This window comes from Pseudochaenichthys georgianus, chromosome 7 (assembly GCF_902827115.2).
Source record: "Pseudochaenichthys georgianus chromosome 7, fPseGeo1.2, whole genome shotgun sequence".
Classification (NCBI taxonomy): Eukaryota; Metazoa; Chordata; class Actinopteri; order Perciformes; family Channichthyidae; genus Pseudochaenichthys; species Pseudochaenichthys georgianus.
In genome coordinates, this window is record NC_047509.1 from 22781645 (window position 1) to 22797232 (window position 15588).

The following is a 15588-nucleotide window of genomic DNA, read 5'->3' on the forward strand; positions in this document are numbered from 1 at the left end:
CACACTTGAGTATACACCCAAATGAACACACATCACAAACACACATGCACAACAAAGTGGAACAGTGGTGGGTGGTAGGATTCCCTTTGAAACCTGTGGTGTAGAAAGGCTTGTTTGTGAGCGCGGAAGCATGAGGGGACGCTCTGCATGCTGCGACGCCCCAGCCACTTGAAGATGAACCTTGGCCTTTTCTACACGTTCACTCACTCTTACTCAGACAAAAACAAGATTAAGTCTGCTCATCTTTATGCCGCACTGACTGCCTTCCAACTGGGAGCCTTCATGGACCGTGGGTGGTTTTGGAGCGAGGTGCTCGTTAATTAAAGATAGGCTAATTACTGGTGCTTCTTAGCCTGGCTTTTGCAGCGCTGATAAGAGGATAATCCTGGAGAGAAAGGCGGAGATCGAACTAGTCCCCGGTATACCAGGCCTCCTGCTCAACTGGGCTGCAACAACAGCCCCCCCCCCCATACTACTACAACCCCCAGTACCATCTCTGCTTCTTTAAAGAGCACGTATGGCAGCCAGAGAGTATAGAATATTCAAGAAGACTGTACTTCAGCAGGAAGACGCCTGCAAAAAGACATTAGCCATTTCTTGTTTGGCTGAGGGTTTCTGGGGCTATTTTAAAGCTTTATGCACTGATTTAGCTGAACTTGGCAAAAATAAGCTGTAATGTAACAGCGACACTTTTGGTCCCTGTATGGAAGTTCTTAGGTCTCGTTGTCCCTCTGGGAAGAGTTTATAATGCAACATTAGCTATAGAGCTACATGCCTGAAACATGTTTATTTAGTGCTGTGCTCAAACACACTTGTGTGTCAGTCTGCTAATTTGGATGCTTGTTTATGCTCACAATAACTTGTTTACCCATTGGAGCCTTACCTCATTCCAGATAGCAAACACACATGCAGATATGTAAATAATCACATTTACCATCCACCTCACATGCATATGACGGAAAGGTTGCATTACCGGAGTATCATTCACGTGTCTCTAACCCATATTTTGTCATGGGGAGTTAGCCATTAGCACTCACTGGGCTGTTCCCATATGCTAGGCCTCCACAGATCTATAATTCAGAGGTGGCAGATGTCCCCATGCTTTATTCATGAGTGCCGTTCCATGCCGGGCCGCAACTGAGCCAGCGGCACGACCGTCACAAGGTCCTTGCATATAGGAGGTCTCTTCCATGTTGACCTGTGGATGCACCTCCCTGCAACTGCTTCCTCCAAATACACTATAGAGACGGAGAGCTGCATGTTGCTCTCTCTCAGATAGCATCATGGGATTTGGAAGCCACATTAATGATGTTGAGTAAGTATAATTCTGAGAGAAACACAAGTATATTTTAAAGGGTCACACTGTTGATTTTGAATTAAAATGTACTTGTCACACAAAGGGCTACAGTTTGTCTTAAGGTTATTGTATTCTGTGGCTCTAGAGGAGTTCTGTCAATCTAAGAAAGCAATATTGGGTGTCTAGAACCCATTTTTTCCACATTTGTCAAGTAATCTTGGCCTTTGCTGCGATCATTTTTGACCATTTTATTTTATGGGCAACTTTATGGAAGTTTAATACTACGTCTGGGGCCCTCAGTTCACTTAAATGACACAAATAAAAACATATTTTTCACTTACCTCTAGTTGTATCCAGCCATGCTAGAGTTTGGCTTTTCATTTTCCAGATGTTAAGGTCTGTTTCACTGAGATTTCTGCTGCCATCCATACAAAAGAGGTGAATGGAAATTAGTTTATCTCAATATCAACATGTCTTTCCAATATGCCTAATTAACCAAACCCTCTTATCAATAGTCTTTATAAAGATTGTTTTACCAGTAAAAAAACTGTGCAGTATAAAAAGCAATGTAAGGACCCACACATTGTCCCAGGAAATGCGGTCAAATGACATTCACCTCCATTGTTCTCCACTGATGGCAGCAGAATCCAAAAGACTGATATCTCAAGTTTAAATAAAACCCAAACTATCTGGATGGCTATAGACCTAGAGCGAAGTGAGAACACGTGTTTCTTTGTAATTTGTGTTTAAAACTCATCTTATTACACTTTGAACTGCAGTATAGAATATTCTAGGTGCTTTGGAGCAGAGGAAGAGGTCGGATTTTGCTTGCATGTGTGCGCATGAGTGTGAAGCATCTACACTGTAAATCACACCTACATACCTGGAGGAGACAGCAGCGTTATGTGCCGATACACTCAAAGAGTGGGAGATAAAAACACACACACACACACACACACACACACACACACACACACACACACACACACACACACACACACACACACACACACACACACACACACACACACACACACACAGGCACCCAAGATCACAAGCAGCCGCCAGCGCCAAGCCTGGCCGGCGCTGAACCGGCAACCCGATACCTCCTCCGGAGCGGTGCGGAGAGGGAGAGTGGGTGTGGGAGAGAGGCTTCCATAAAGTCTGTCCCGCCGTTTGGCCGTAACTTGAGCTCCCAGCAGACAGCCGCGGTGCCTTGCAGTCAGGCACGGAGGAGTGTGTGTGTGTGTGTGTGTGTGTGTGTGTGTGTGTGTGTGTGTGTGTGTGTGTGTGTGTGTGTGTGTGTGTGTGTGTGTGTGTGTGTGTGTGTGTGTGTGTGTGTGTGTGTGTGTGTGTGTGTGTGTGTGTGTGTGTGTGTGTGTGTGTGTGTTTTGAGTGTGAGTGTGAGGGGACGGGGTGACATGCTGCCACACGCTCGTTACCTCGCTTGGGATCAGGCCTTTGTGCATGTGTAGATTACAAACACACCAACACTAAGACCGACCGTTGACTATCTGTCTATCTCACAACTTTAGACTCACTTCTCCGAAATCAGTCTAAAATACCTTTGAGAAAGTGTTAATACATTGATTGTTTTTCACTCTGACCCTACTTCTCACTGAAATTGTTATAGATGACAAGGTGTTTGAGGACCTTTGTCACTGAGCTATTCTCTCCTTCAGGCTGTAAACGTTCCTCCAATATCTTCTCCGTCTTTACCCTCTGTGAGCTTCCAACGTGACCGTCATCCGAAACATCTAAGACGTCAGCGAGCAGATAACTGCCGTCAGCTGCCATATTGCTTGCTGTTGCTGCCAGGGTGCTGCCCTTTACGGATATAAAAGCGCGGTGTGAATTGGAGAAAGAGGCATGGGGGGTTAGTGATCGTGCTTGTCTCTGGGTTGGCAGTGGGACAGGAGCCCCTTGTGCGGTTGCAGTGGGTGAGGAGGTTAACTGAGCCTCAGCAGAGCCAATACGCTGCCTGAGATATTGACAGGTTGGAACCTGAGGGCTCCTGCAGGATAGGAACACACTGCCAGAGGCTTGGTTACCACCAGCGCCTGCCTGCCTCCCAGGGAGAGAGGGGGAATAAGATGGAAAGACCGGGTAAAGGGATGAATCTGAGATTTTGTCCTCCAAAAATGGCTAGAAAAAAGAGGATATTGCGAAGGGCATGACATGGGAGTAATTTGGCTTGGCTTCGTGGTTGCAGTATTACAATATTGATGAGATTATTATTTCTGACACAATCACATTAAAAATATTTAGATTTCTATTTATTTGAAATAGAAATCTAAATATTTGTTGTGTTCCAGTGTAATGACATGTAAAAAGAAAACATTCAGTAACTTGTTTTTTTATATTTACAGTTTAGTTGGAATCATTAATATGTAGAGCAAAAACGTTTCAGACAACTCAATAAGATCAAATCATCAAAGTATATTTCTTGAAGTCAGTTAACGACGATACTGAATTATCCTCAAGCTCTACAGAGTGACGTGAAATAAGAGAAAACACAACAGCATAGTGAACTGCCTTTAGTGAAGGATTTGTTGGAGCTGAACCATCTTTGCAGAGCTGCACTTTGCTGCTTTCACTCAGTAAGAAGCCGAGTATATGGTCTGTGTGGTTCAGGGTCATTTGCCATGGTAACGGTGGACCAGGTCAGAAGGTGATTGGCTTAGCTGAGGAGGTTGCTGGCGGCTGTTTGTTGATTCTCTGATAGGGGTGACCTACCCCTGACCTCCACACAAATCAATACTGCCTCCTTAAACTTTCATTTGTCCTCGTTTGCTCGTGCTCACCCCCGTTTGGGAGTAATTCAAGTTTAGTGTAAAAAAAACAAAAGCATGTTTTTAGCCTAGATTGAATTTGTGTAGAAAGGTGTGTATATTATTATTTCCTACGAATTGAGAGAAATGCAAAGGAGTTGCATTATCAGCCTTTTTTTTGTTTTTATTCAGGTCACACCCCAAGTAAATGTCAATTTGAACTAGCTTGACTTTTGTATTCAAGCAGCCAAGGTGAATACACGTTTGGTACATTTCCATTCATACTCTTGATTGCAGAGAATGCTCTTTGTACGGTGCTTAGAGAAGCTGTGCGGTGTAGGGAGTCCCTCCAACGCAGGAAAGCCTTTGAGAAGCTCCTTCCTGTCTCTTCTCCTCCTCTTCATTGCACTTTTGTTTCTTCCTCTCCTCTCACCCCCTCTTTCTCACTTTCACTGCTCGTAATCCCCGGCGTGGCCTATGAGGTTACCGTGTTCCTCTGCTGAGCAGCAGTGCTGTGTGGGCTCATGATTTCTATTTTTTGGTACTGCTTATATTTATTTCTCAATTCTGGGGTCACCCTTTCCACTCCCCCACACAGGGAATCACCTCACTGAAAGGCATTGTGGTTGATTTAGTGGGTAGTTTCACTGAAATGTTACAGGCTTCCACAGTGTGACTGACATGACATGCCGGGCTGTTAGTTCCCAAAACTGACAGGTCAGAATTCAGTGTATGCCTCAGAGCATCCTTGTTCCTGAGTATCAGACTCAAGATTCAGTATTTTATTATCATATCAACGTAGATGGCAGGAATTTGCCCCTCAGGTATGAAATGTGAACAGTAGACATCTGCGGCACAATGCCATATGCAGAAGCAGCTACTGTCAGTCCAACATGGTCTCACATGGGATTGACGTTATTTATATAACACTTTTCAACAACAGCATACCATTTTGTTAACATATTAGAGTTTTGTAGCATTTCAGACTAGAGATCAGCAATTTTAAAATCAGAAACAGATGGATTCTTATCTCTTTTTTATTTTGTCTTAAATCTTTATTATTAACCAACAGTACAGTACCTTCAACACTCCAAACAAACAACAAACAGAGACATGATGCAAAATGTAAGATTTAATGCAGGGCTACAAAGCAGAGCTAATGCTGACAATGTTTTATGATTTAGGGTTGAATACAAAAAGAAAAGTAATGTGACAAAAACAGACTGTCAACAACATAGCACCTGACATACATCAGTACCTAGTTATCTATCCAACAAACTGAATTTGATTTAGTTCATGGGTACAAAGCCATATAATTGATAAAATACTAAACTACTGCATTCAATTAAGGTGATACACATAATAGAAGATAACCATTGTCACCTGTTCAACACTCCATTGATTTATTTAGATTAATAACTGAGGCAAAATTACAGAAAGAAAAGAGTCATATCTTTATCAGTTCCAATGTCATCTTTTCACCAAACTTCTTCTGTTCAATCTTGTGAACAATCAATCTGTTTCTCTGTTTTTGTTTTTCTGTTTAAGCTGTTCCTCACTTCCTCCTGGCAAAGTGTTGCTATTCTGCTTAGAAGAGTATCACTCATTTCTCTGGTAAATTAATATGTGATGACATTCATCTAGAAAATTCCACAGATTACTAGTTTAACTCTGTTATGATATCTCTATCCCCAGAACTTTTTCTTTTAGATCTATGGCATACTGACTGAGGCCAATGAGAAACAAGAATAAAAAACGAGATTGTAGCGAGATTGTAGCGTCTTCTGGACATTTTCAACATACAATAGACATGTGTTTGATTGTGTATTTGGGTGTGTGATTTATCGTACATTATCTCCAGAGAGTTTGGCTGTCGTGGCGTTGGGAGGGCTGTGTCGTGGCCGTGGCTGCGTGGAGCAGCAGCACAGGAAACGCGTCAAAGTGCCGAGAGCTAACTGGAACCAGATGTCTGAGGCTACCGGCCGGGGGATTCTCACCGTGGAACAAGAGCGTCAGCGGGGGAAGTTCGCTTCCCCCTGACTTTTCTCTGTCTGTCTGTATCTCTGAATCTTTATCTGTAGCTCGTTTCCACCATTCACTCTGTCAAAACGACGTGATCTATCAGTAGTTCGAGGTTTAAGCAGATGAAAGACCATGCAGTGGGGGATTAGTAAAAAAAAGCCATGGTTAGGAGAAAACTATTTTTCTCAGATTTTTAACATTCTGCATAACCGAAATAGGGAACACCTTCAATTCAAGTTGGAAAATTAGATACTGAAAAAGATCAAAAGATGATAACAACTACAGTGTTTCCCCTTTACTGCTTTGGGGGGGGAGAAGAGAGAGGAGCTGTGGATTATTGTTATTGATTAATGCATCAGTGTTTCTTAGGGTCAAAAACACTGAACTCACAACTTAAAATTAAAGCGTTTTGTTTATTTAATAAAAGAGCACATGTACAATGTGAAAAGTGACAGCAGATATAGATTAGTTGCAGTTTGGTGCTGTATATTAAAAAAAAGATTTTTTTGTTTTGTTTTTTAAACACCTTGAATTTCAGGGGGGCTCCGTTGGCGGGGCTCCGTTGGCGGGGCTCCGTTGGCGGGGCTCCGTTGGCGGGGCGCAGCTCCCCTCCAAGACAATGGTAGGGGAAACACTGAACTATGATGTGCACCATTCAAAAAATAGAAGTATGCAATGATATTGAAGGGTCGATGTGTGTTGCAATTTTTTATTCTAGTACAACAAAATGGCTCAGCTCACACAACTTCACTGATATAGTCGGGCGTACTCTACCATCCTCAGTTTTACTGCCCCATCTCTTTGAAGCGATCTATAGTGGGAGATGGAGTTGGCCTGCTTTCTATGCCTGGGAGCATTGCCTGCCCTCCTCCGCTTCACTGCCCCCTGACTTTCCCTCACACTTACAGCACAGACACACACACATGCACATTTATGCACACGTGTGCACACACTCAGGCATACACTTAACTTATTCACTCATGCACAGCAATCTACATGGCACATGCACACACATGGCGACCCATGCAACACTGACTCTGTATGTGCAGCTGAGCCTCCAGTCTACCCAGGGCTGCTGGAGCCTCGGTCTAACCCCAGGCTCACTGCTATTGGCGAATCCCCTCACACAGGCTACTAGGCGACAGCAACACACAACCTCCTGCGGTGACAAGTGTTGTATAATATGAACTCCCAACTGACAGGAAGATTGACAAACAATGACGACTTGGGTGGCACGCTGTAACAGGACGATAAAAACAATCATAAACATAGGCTAGAGTGTTTTAAACGTGTGCTTTCATTATGCATGTAGATGCATGTCTATCAGTGGCAGTAGGATGAATACTCAATCAATGTTCGGTCAGAGCTATTTTCTTTTTCTTTGCTGCTACGAGGTGAATCAGCGCAGCCTGGAGGTCCTGGATAGCTGTGGGTGAGAGCGGCTTTCAGCAGGCTGTTAGTCTTATCATCACACACATGCGCGTGCGCACACACACACACACACACACACACACACACACACACACACACACACACACACACACACACACACACACACACACACACACACACACACACACACACACACACAGTCCCCTTTGACCTGGGCCATTTCCTGCCCCTGGCTGATCTATTGGCTGATGCCTGCCCTGTGACTGTAGAGAAAGAGAGAGGGAAAGAGGAGGGGAAAGAAAGTGTGTGTGCATGTGTGTGTGCGTTTGCTCGCTTGTGTGTGTGTGCACGCTCACAGCCTGTTCTAGTGAATCGATATCCGTCTCGGATCTGTGAGCTGTGCCTGACCCCTGGCCGACCTTGCTCAGCATTGGTGCTTGGAGTGTTTTTTTTGTTGGGGTCTGAAAATGTGAGAGGAACATCGAGTTTTACCCCCTTGCTAATAGAGGTCTGGGGCCACTGAAGAGTGTGAAAAGTCCTGACTTAAATGTGCCAGTCTGAAGAGGCAGCAACAACATATCTGAGAAATGGTGAAATAACAGTAAATGCTTGGTGTTGTTGCCATGATTTCACAGTTTGTTTATAGAATAGTGCAAAGTACTACAAATGTGTCTGACTATAAACTACAATTATTAATATAGGTAATGTATCTCCCAATAGATTGTTGTTTTATAGTTGATGTCATCTTATACTGCATGTGGTTTTAAGAAAAATAGCAAAAGAAAAGTTAACCTCAGGTTTTACTGAATTTTTTATATGGATGACCCTTTGTACTCATGGTGGAGATACTAAAAGCCTCTCAGAATGTGTGTGTGTGCATATGTGCACGGGCCTGTATGTGTAAGGCAAACCTAGAACTTGCCTTGACGTTAGTTTGCTAGTTGGACTCAGCCTTGCGTGTTGTTGGTGTGCTGATAGAGGCTCCAGCTCCCGGGCTGAGTGGGGCTGCGGGTGCTAGCCGCCGCCAGCACTAATTGAACCCTGCCGCTAAGGTAAGGGGGGAAAGGCTGTCAGCAAGGGAGAGAAAAGAAAAAAAACGAGAAGGAAGAAAAAAATAGCGTGGTGAGGACGAAGTGCCCCTGGGGGGTTGGGTCCCTGCCTGCCTGCCTGCCTGCCTGCCTTTCGTTCTCCAGCTCCTTCCCCCCCCTCCTCGTCTAAATAGCCGTGCCGGCGCTCCAGGGCTTCCTGCGCCTTATCTGCTGATAATTGGGCACTGGAGCTCCACAGCTCGCTTATGAAATATAGATTCCTGACGGAGGGGAAGGATGGGGGGAAGGAGGAATGGTGGTGGAGGCAGAGAAAAGCCCCTGGTCGTATCAGAGAGTGTGGAGCCTTGTGGGCTCCGCGGTGTTGCTCTGGCTCGTTTAGCAAACACAGCCCCAGTAGTTAGGGCGAAGGCCTCTGCGCTGAGCAGCCCACACTGTCACAGACAATTGAAAAACAATGCTTTGTTCCTATTGTTTGTTGCACCCACAGGGTTCAAAGAACTATAAATTGCGGGGGTGAGTGCTTGTTGTGTAGTTTGTCGCAGAGCATGTGAAATCTTCCAAGGCAATTTCAAACATGTATTGGAGAATCGCCATATGTGTAGCAAAAGAACTGACTTCAGTTCCTACTCCCAGTCTTTTACTGAGTGTTTGCATACTCAATACTGGACATAGTGTGAATGAGTAGACTACGAAGTTACGGTGTCATTTAAGTGTGTCCTGATGAGGGTATGTTATGAAACTCAGTATTCCTATGTGTATGGATGGAAGAGGATGTTATTTTTCTGCAGCGAGATTGGGATGCTATCTGCAGTCTCATGGGGGAACGGTATTGGATCACGAGAACAAATCCCAGAGAGGAAAGAGCAGCAAACGCTCCGTTGGGTGCTCAACATGGATCCCTCTTATCCAAGGGAACTTTTGCTCTTAGATTTGAGTGTGGTTTTTTTATTTAGAGTTTATTTAAAACTGTAAGTAATTTATTTAGGAAATATTGTGTTACCTCAACTACATTTTATCTGTAAGATTGAACAATTTTACAAACAAATGCCCCATAATGTGCTTAGATGTCATGCCTGAAGTCAGGGGGAGTAGGTTTCTCTTAATGTGTAATTGTGTTAGTTAGTTAGTGAGTGGTTGGATTAATAAATGGGAATCTAACGGCTTTGCTTTTGGAGATGGTTTGTTGAACTTTATGCATGAGGCTTGGCAGCACTGCGGTTTTAGAACACATCAGCCTAAAAGTAGGCTGTATAGCAACCCGGAGCTTTGTTACACTCACAGGGCAATGTTGCACAGTTTTTGTTTCAAGGCAATGGAAAACAACAAATGGTTCAGGCTGAAGCAATCTCAGGAGTGATTCCCCTCTGTAGCCTTGCCTCTATGTTTCTCACATGATTTTTCAAACAATTCCAGCTCACTTGTAAATTGTGGCCAAAAGTCAGAGAATCCTATATACCCTGAGTAACAGCTCTATCATCACATTGACCAGAGTTACAGCAGGAGCCCACACAATAACTCAGCTGTTACATGTTGGACCCCCAAACCACCCTTTATTTACGGGGCACAAATACCAGCGCTGGGTACTGCATTGATCTTGGCGCGGACACGCTACCCTCTCCTTCCATTTCCCTTGGATCACTTGGGCCCTATTGGTCAATAGCAATTGCAATCCCCTGCTCTATGGACCAGACAAATTAATTTCAATTACAATTAGCATGGAGGCCCAGCAGCTGATTTATTGTCCTGTTTTCCTTCCTGTGTGTTCCCCTGCGCATTAATCACCCCCACGCCGGCTCGTGTGATCCTCACTTCGTCTACCTGCCAAGGCAGCTGCCCTGCCGTGCATTCCTGAATCTCCTCCCTTCTTATTCCCTTCCCAACGCCTGTCCTCCTTCCCTCTGACTGCAGGGAAAAGTGGGTGTCCTTAACTCGCACCCGACTCAGACCAGGGAGCATGGCTGCACTTAACTCAGTGCTGGGCGCCTGATTGGTGCTCATGTATCATGTGCAATGAGACGATGGTCCTTGGGAGAAACTTCAAAAATGACCTCAGTACGGTCTAATTAGCTTTTCTTGAATTTTATCAGAGAATAAAGAATGTTAAAATGTCATTGCTAACACACATGCACCACTAAAAGAGACATAAATCATGTCATGCTTTCCACTGATTTATGCTCATGGTAAATAACTACAGGATGAACAGGCGTGTTACATATGTATGGCCTTTGGTCATGTGCTGCATCCCAGAACGAAGGTTTGGAAGTTTTCTGTCTTGACCAGGAAACTACCTTACAACCAACAAACACTATCATCCTTCCCTTGACATTTGGTTACCATCAGCCAGGGATTAACAGGCCTATTTTGGATAGTCTGGAAACAGTTTGGGACACAGCAGTGTCTTTGCTGTGTCTCAGGCTGAGTCATGCAGGGCCAGACATTTCCACTGGGACAATGTACCAATCCCTGGTGGCCACACTCAGTCTTGTTTATACGGCCCTGTCAGCGGCCTTGTATTGTGGATCTGGCAACAGCTCACTTGTTTCCTACCACCCTTTGACGTTTCACCTCAAAGGCTTGGCGTGCGTTTGTGTGGGCCGGGCTGGGGGAGACGCAGTGACTAAGGTGTCTGTGGAAGGCCAGTGGATTCAGAGGGCCAATAACACCAGGCAGTGCTCTGCTCAGGGCAGACTAAACATCTGTACAACATCCTGAATAGAGCTTTTTTTCATGGGTGTAGATGTGAAAGCATGTGCGTCTAATCGTAAATGTACAAAAAAGTGTGATTCTTTCTAACACCCATACTTGGGAAAGCTAGTGAATTTGTTTTCCTGACAGATATTTTTGTAATTTGATACATTACAATAGGATGTAAAACTTTTTTTATAGGTGGTCCTAGAAGAACTGAAAAAGCCTTCACTATCGTTGCGACAAGACCTTTTGTGTTTAATTATTATCAGATCAAAACATGAATGTGTTGCATGAACGCATGCACCGCTGCTACTTGCATTGCTGCCAGTTTGTCCTGGTGGCCAACCATAGCCGCGTTCACACTGCGGTACTTTTCCCACAAAGGTTCATGCGAACTTAGTTCATGCGAACTCTTTAGTTCGCATGAACTAAGTACAGATCGCGTTCACACCAGAAAAAGTCCCTGGGGGTGGATTAGGCAAATGAAGCCGCTGACGTCACTTCTTCTTCTGCTTTGGGTTTACTGGCAGGCCGCAAACCACTTCACGGCGTACACTGCCGCCCAAAGTCCCCGGAGTTGGGGACTGGCTTCAGTAGAAGCTGCTGGGAGTCCCAGCAGCTTCTACTGAAGCCTTCCGAGTAAATCGCCAGAACGCCGACACCTCCTCATCTCCACCGCTCCCATGTTTTATTTTGTGTTGCCATAAGTTAGTCTCTCTGCGTTTCTGCGCTGGGCTAATGCTAATGCTAATAATGCTAATGCGAGGATAATAAAATGGCGGCTTCAGCATCTTGAGCTGCAAACATGGTCAATAGGGACTTTTTGTATTATGTTTTTTATACCTTGGAGGTTTAGCTTTTCCAAGGCGTCCTAAAAACTCAAAAGCAATATTTGCGTTTATCACTTCATTCTAGTTTAAGCCCATGGCCTGAGCGCTTCCACTATCGTTTTTGTTTTGTTTATTATTTTTACTTCAATTTGTCAACAGCATTTACATTATTTCTTGTAGTTCGTAAGTTAAAAAGAGGGTATTTATCAGAATTCATCTTGACTTTGGGTGTTGGTCAGGGTTCCCATTCAGGTTGGAAAAATGTTTGACCCACAAAGAGCTCTGTCATAAACAGCGTTTATTATTGGTCATTTAGTAAAATGGTATCATCTTTTTTTAAACAGTTTTCCACATGTGGCACATTTCGTCCCGGGTGGTGGTGTTTCCTCCTGACCTGAATGTGACCTCAACAGTCCCTCTTGTTTAACACCTGGGTGCTGAGTGAGGAGGTTCAGTCTCTCCCTCTCCCACACAGGAAGTTAGGATTCCCTTTCTACAAACAACACATGAAATCTGTAGGATAAGGAGAGAAAAGAGAGAGAGTTAAGACCTATCCTCGAACAACACAGGAAGCTGTCGGATGAGCAGAGGAGAAATTGAGAGAGAGAAATTAATGTTGCCTGAAGTATTTATGATAATCTTCCACTAAGACTGAACTTCCCTCTCACAGACATGAGCGTCGGCCCAGGTAGAATTTATTTTACCCACAGCCAGGAGCTTTAAGATATTCCTGTTTCTATAGCATTAAGGCAGCATCAAATTGACACGTAAAATGAGTGTAGTTATATTGCACTAATCAAGCAATACTACTCAACCTAGTTTAGCATCACAACAAACATGTGTAAATAGTGTATCAACTGTTCATATGTCTTTCAAAAAAATACCCATCCAATTAAGCAAACCCCATTTGTTTTAAATTGATATATCATGTGCTTACACCAAATCTTTCCTTCTTGTCTACACGAGAACATGTAGACGAGCTTCAGTGCACACACACTTTACACACACGGAGAATAAGCTACCCTGAGAGAGAGTGCTGTATTGGGTTTTCTTCAGGAAGTGCGGCTCCTCCAAAGCTCTGGTCAGATGAAAGGCGAAGAGCTGTATCGATCGTCCCAGAGCGGGGGTTGGGGGGGTGTTGGAGCAAGGGTGTGTGTGTGTGTGTGTGTGTGTGTGTGTGTGTGTGTGTGTGTGTGTGTGTGTGTGTGTGTGTGTGTGTGTGTGTGTGTGTGTGTGTGTGTGTGTGTGTGTGTGTGTGTGTGTGTGTGTGTGTGTGTGTGTTGGTGGGAGGGTGAGAGAGCAGAGCTTGTGGTGTGTCTGCCTGATGCAGGGCTGCCAGCCAGGCGAGGAGCAGAAGGCCAGAGGGGTTCGGTGGGCTGAGAGAGGGGGGCAGCGAGTTGTCTCTGTGGCCCCGTGGCTCCACCATAACCCCCTGGCCCCTCAGTGGAGATTGTACAGTACGAACACACACACACCCAAGCACGCATGCACACACACACACACACACACACACACACACACACACACACACACACACACACACACACACACACACACACACACACACACACACACACACACACACACACACACACACACACACACACACACACACACACACACACACACACACACAACTCCAACACCAGTCTGCTGTTGTTGATGAGAGCTGTCAGAGAGAGAAACAACACAGCTTTGAGTGAGAGAGAGAAAGACAAACACACCAAGCATTTTTCATCCAGTTATCTTGTTACTTTTAAGACCTGGAACCATTTGACATTTTTTTTAAACGGTTTTTATGAGTAAAATTGTTTAGAATTCCAATTTTTGTGCTTCGAAGCATCAGCAAATCTTCACAGCTTCGAGGGGGTGGAGGGGGACAGCTACTGTACACACACAAACCTCAACACACAACAAACAACTCCATCCCTCTCAGAGTGACTAATCATAATCATTTTTGATGATTATATAATTATTCATGTGGGATTTATGTTTTGATTTCATGGGCTTTTTGGGATTAATACATTATTTTACATGCATTTTTCCTTACCATTGCCTTTAGGAGGGGGGGGTTGACTTGTTGCCATTGACTGTCACGTTAGTTTCTCCTGTGTTCAATGGAGAGCACTGCTTTGCACACACCCACACTTTGAACGGCCTCATAGCATGCCGTGTTGTTTTGTGAGTACATGTTCATATTGTCTCAACCAGTGTCAATCAAACCACTCTTTAGAGATTGGGTTTGGTTGAACTAAGATGCATACATTTGTATTTTGTTCCCAATGAAAATGATGTAGAAATAGAAAAATACTTGGCTGTGGTGTGTATAACTTCTCCCTCAGTGTCTTATCAGATTCATTTGAGCCAGCACAGGACCATATGCGTGGCTGGGCGTGCCGACCCTCTGTGCTTTGTGCCCCGGGGGAGAGATCGGCCAGGGCGGCTCGCTAATTGAAATGTGTTGGCGACTCATCGACGTCTCGGCTCTAGTTTCAGGGCTATTTCAAACCGCAGTGCTGATTGCTGGTTTCACATCACACAGGGAAAGAAAATCAATATCTGGGAGACCTAGGGTTTACTCTTTGCAAGCAGACATTAATGCTTTGCAGAGGAGGGATGATATTCATCATTTGTCATTTTCATCTCTGCAGATCATCCCGAGCTGTAAAATATATCTCAATTCCTGAGTGACACCACTTGTGAAGACTTTTCAGAAATATAATGCCGGGTGAATGTCCAGATCCTGAACAGTGTTTTGAAAGCTGGCCAGGCTAAGTCATTATGCAACTTTTCAATTTCCCTCAAAACTTTTCTTGTGTTTCTTTATGCATGTTTCCAGCAGAGAGAAACACTCTTGACCTTTGTTGAGCACCAAAGGGGCCTCGTTATGGAAAAGTGGCTCATGTGATTTATAGGGACTATGCTTGTGCTTTAAGCACAACACAATTCAGAGGGCTCAATCTTCTCCCCCTTTTCAAAGCCACTAGTGTGCTTTTCAACAGTTTTTTTCCCAGTGTAGATTGGTGGCTACTACTGCATTCTTTAGTAAGTGATCATTTAGCAGTTCATTGGACAGAGCAGGGCTAATTTAACAATTCTAATTTAGGGACTATTTAATTTGCTAAAACTGCCATTTTTTTCTGTTTTTGTTTAGTTATTTTAAACAATAAAAAACATATCGCAGAGACACGTTAACAACTATTTTAAACAGTTAGGAACTTTTTGTCCACCACTGAATATGATTGAATCTCTCAAAAATGTATAATGCAAGTTTTTACCACTTAGAACCTCACTCATAACGATACGTGCCTTTTAGCGGTGGTAATGCTAGCCATTGTTTTGATCTTTTGTTGGATTCCAGCAGCCTAATTTGGTATTAAATTATGGTCATATATGGCGCTGCCCATATCAATGAGTTCTATTCTTATTGCATTGTTTGAAATCACTGAGTCGGATCTCTTGAAGACTAATGTAGCCTACTATCTGGGCTTTGGCTGCTGGTGCTGCTACCCTTCAAACATAGAGTGAGCCCTTTGAAA